Raw genomic sequence first — 4,705 nt, forward strand, 5'->3', positions numbered from 1 at the left:
ATTAAAACAATTTTACCTAAACTGAAACGGAGGCTGTCGCATAATATAACTCGCATTTTTCCCAAATAATTACCAAAGGCACGGAATAAATTAATTACAAACAAATCAAGAAGGAAAATCGCAACACACAAAATCAACAACCGATGGAAGAGGAGGCTAGGGGAAGCTCGTAATGAGATTTGGCGATAATTCGATTCGTTTCCATTAGCTGACCTTAAGTTTGGAGCAATCGGTTTGACAGAGGCTTATTCTGTGATTACGATACTGTTTCTCATTATGTCGACGTTATAATAAAATTATCTATGGCTTTTATGTCACCGTCATACCTAAATTATAGGCAATTTACCTATTTCGTTAGGAGTATAAGTTCACAGAATTACTATGAATATAATTATAGGTGTTAAATTTAAGTTATACATGTATGGCTTCTTTATAAAATGCGATACTGTTAAGAGGAAGTAGAACCGTATTCCATTTGATTTATTCGCAGATGTACTTTCTCATAACATAACATATTTTCGTAGGTTTCTCAAGATAAAACCGAAAAGCAACTGTTAAACTTTGAAATTGTATGCCGAGAAAATAATCGGGTTTGAAAAACTACCTCCAGCTTTAAAACCGCTTGTTTAACCGCTCAGCTAATACTACTAATTAGTTACACATAATAGGTACAATATGTATGTACAGGGTGGTCCAAACCTTGACGACCAAAAATTTTTTTTAGATTCCTCACGTCGTGGGCTATCAGAATATACCCTATGTATGTTTTTCGTAGTTTTCGAGTTATGATTTTTTAAACTTTTAACTTTTGTTATGAAATTCCGGGGTTCCCATACAGGATGGCTAAAAAAACACTGCATTCCCGTTACCAGGGAGGTTTTGGGATTATACTGAGCAAATTTTGCTATGGGACCAACCCCGAAATCGCGAAAAAAAAAATTTGGCATTCATACATTTTGGCTGTGGTCCATTTTCTATGGAAGGGGGGTCGATATTGCACCACGTCCGTAGGAAGTTACCCACCGCTACCCTACACGTGACCCCTGGGTGGTGCTAAACGTGCAATAAACTTGGCAGCTGTACTGTTCTCTCTGAATCTCACGGCTGATCGTCACTGCGAATAATATGCTCAGGAAACAATCTCAAAGAGGCGCTCCCCAGCGCCCTCAGACTAAAGACATCGGGCCCTCTGTCCGTGTCTGTTCATTTAATATAGAAGGTATAAGTCAAGCAAAATCAGAATGCTTAAGCAGAATAGTTAACGACAACAAAGTAGACATAATCCTTTTGCAAGAGACCCACGCCGCGGACCCTACACAGCTCTCACGACGAGGGGCTATCTCGGGATATCAAATAATTGGAGCTACTTACCACGGAAAATATGGAACTGCCACTTATGTCAGAACACCGTTATTGCCAACATCTGAACTGATCAGCTCTACTAACAACCCCGATAACATAGAGATCACAATCATACAACTTGGCGAAACGAAAGTGTGCAACGTGTATAAACCTCCGAACAGCCCCTGGCCGGACCCGGCCCTTCCAAACCTTGGCCATCCCGCACTCTACACAGGCGACTACAACAGCCACCACACTTCCTGGGGATATACGACGTCCAACGACAATGGTGAAAAACTTTGCCACTGGGCTGAGTCCATCAACGCCTTGCTAGTACTTGACCTAAAGTGCAAAGGCACGTTCAAGTCTGCTCGTTGGGGTAAGGAATATAACCCAGACCTGGTATTTAGCTCCCTGGACGAAGAAGGCGTGCCTCTGCCCGTAAAACGTACTGTGCTCAGAGACTTCCCAAACAGCCAACACAGACCAGTGCTCATCGAGGTTGGACTGAAAATCCCAGTCATCGAATCATACCCAGCCCCACGTTGGAACTTTAAAAAGGCAGACTGGAAAGCATTTGCTGGTCAGCTCGATGATAGCATCCGCTGGATCCCTCCGCTGCCAGAAAACTGTGAACGCTTTCAGAAACTCATCTTCGCAACAGCCAAGAAATGTATCCCCCGTGGCTTCAGAAAGAAATACATACCGGGCTGGAACAACGAATGTGAATCCGCTTGGAACGAGTATAATAAAACCGGAGACCGGACCTGCGGACACAACCTCATCAAATCGCTGAATAAAGCCAGACTCCGGAAATGGGAAGATACAGTTGGAGGCTTGAATTTTACGCACTCCAGTAGACTCAGTATAATCCCAAAACCTCCCTGGCAACGGGAATGCAGTTATTTTTTAGCCACCCTGTATGGGAACCACGGAATTTCATAACAAAAGTTAAAAGATTAAAAAATCATAACTCGAAAACTACTCAAAATCAGCTAACTATATTCTGATAGCTCACGACGTGAGCAATCTAAAAAAATTTTTGGACGTCAAGGTTTGGACCACCCTGTATAAGTCCAAAACAACGTGTATTATTTCCCATTTCAATAAAAAAAACACTAAATCTACCATGACAGTTCCTTGGCGCATCTAAATAAATATCCAAATCTGAATAGGGCTTCCATGTCAAATTGCGGGACGGACATTTTTCCTATTACTGAGTGACAAAAGCCCGTCTTTTTCGTCCATTTCCTTTTTTTGACGCTCCAATTTAATTGGTGCGGTTTTGCCATAGCCTTTCTACGAACGATGTCTCTTCTTAGTGATGTGCTTGATTTTAAAATGTAAGTCTGTCGATAAAGATAAACCATTTTTAAGTACGCATTTGATTCATCTACAAGTTTTTTTTTAAATATAGATCTTAAGGCATGTGTCTGAATGTGATCATTTCTACAATCAAAAGCCTAATGTTGTCCCCTACACTTTTTTTTCCAATTTGGGATTTTTTATGTTATTTCTACTCAGAATCACGAGCTCTTTCTATCCTAATAGGAGAAAAAAAGTGTCCTAAGGTTTTTATTTCCATTACGTCACCATTTTTCATAGACTTTGTATGGCGGTCGCGCAATGGAAAGATCTAAAAATGTATGGAAATTTTTGGACACTTTTTTTTTCCTATTAGGATAGACAGAGCTCGTGATTCTGAGTAGAAATAACATAAAAAAACCCAAATTTGAAAAAAAGTGTAGGGGACAGCAAAAAAAAACGCCCATTAATCGACTGATTTTTAGATGATGAGATCTTGGTATTTTTACTTTCTATAAATTACCGTATATTTATCGACCTTTTCCCATCACTACCAATGCGATATTGAATGCTTCAACACATTATTATTATTTTTCTTCCAGAAATTTTAGAGGTCTTCTCATATTTCTCCATTCACTTGACCGTCGATTAAAAAAGCGAGTGGCAGTTGACATTTTTCATTATAATGTCTCATTTTATTCGTTAACATATTTATTTATATAGGTGCCTATTTAATATCTTATACTTATGTGGTATGTACAGTAAGCTGCCGAGATAACTGACCCTCCATGCATATACATTTGTTTGCAGCGACCCCCCACTTATATCTGCAGCTTAAGGTGACAGTCCATTTCCAACTGCAGCTGCACTACTGTTCATTTTACTATGGAAATTGACAGTAACAGCGACGCGTTCAGTACCAGTAGTGCAGCTGTGGTCAGAAATGGAATGTTACCCATACTGTAATTATAAAACTAAAAAGTGCCACGGGTTATGTTGAAGCAAAGTTGTCTATATCTTTCTTATGGTGTTAATTCATTAATTAACATTTGTAAATATTTTACATTTATTCCTGCAGAAAATAACGTACAGGTACGTGGCGTGGTAGCTATGACGAATTTCACCAAATGCAGTACGACTCAGTTTCAGTTGTGTGTGAAAGCAAGCGATCAGCTGACATTTATAATTCCATACATTACGACACGGTGTGTCAACGCCTAGCGCCTATGTACAGTCGCCATCAAATATATCAGAGCGGCTAAGGTGTTTACATTTTTATTTTATTTTATTTATTTATTGTCACTTAGCAACTATCCTTACAGGTTAACCCTAATACAATAGTGCCTTACTATGTAGGTAATTTATATTAACTTATATTAATTATAATAACAACATATAACATTTGAACAGATTCTTACAAATTCGGACATATTACATGAAAACAAGTCAGTTTGATCAGCCACCAGATTTAGTGTACGGATGGTGCGACTGAGAGGCGCCTTACGAAGCAGGTTTGTTCTGCCGATAGGCTCCACCAGCAGACGCGGTCGCCGCCTCCGCTCCACGTACCCCTCGGGCACACATAAATACATTTGTTGTAGGATCCCCGGGTTGTAAATGCTACCGCGAAGGATCTGCACTAAGTAGCATGCGAGTGCTAGATCCCTACGTGTTTCTAGTTTATTATAACCCACCATGCCTATTACGAACAGTGTGGGATACATTAGCGGATAGCGGACATATCTGAACACGCACTCTAACGCCCTGACAATAGAGGCGTGTGCAGATATTTGTGAGCGCCTCAGCGGCTCCGATATATCTGTACGCAGGGAGCCGGAGCCATACAGCATAAAGTATATCAGTACAGCTACCACCAGTTTAGCACTGACATAAACGCTAGCGTGAACGTAACTTACTTTCTATGCATCGTTCTTACTGACATAAGTATTTGTGCGAACGAAATGTATAGAAAGTAAATTAAGTAATCAGTGACTCGTGGTACGGGTACTGGTATGTATTTGCCTGAAAGCGACGCAAACGTACGTAGCTACAGTCATAT

Source organism: Cydia amplana, chromosome 13 (assembly GCF_948474715.1).
Source record: "Cydia amplana chromosome 13, ilCydAmpl1.1, whole genome shotgun sequence".
Taxonomy (NCBI): Eukaryota; Metazoa; Arthropoda; class Insecta; order Lepidoptera; family Tortricidae; genus Cydia; species Cydia amplana.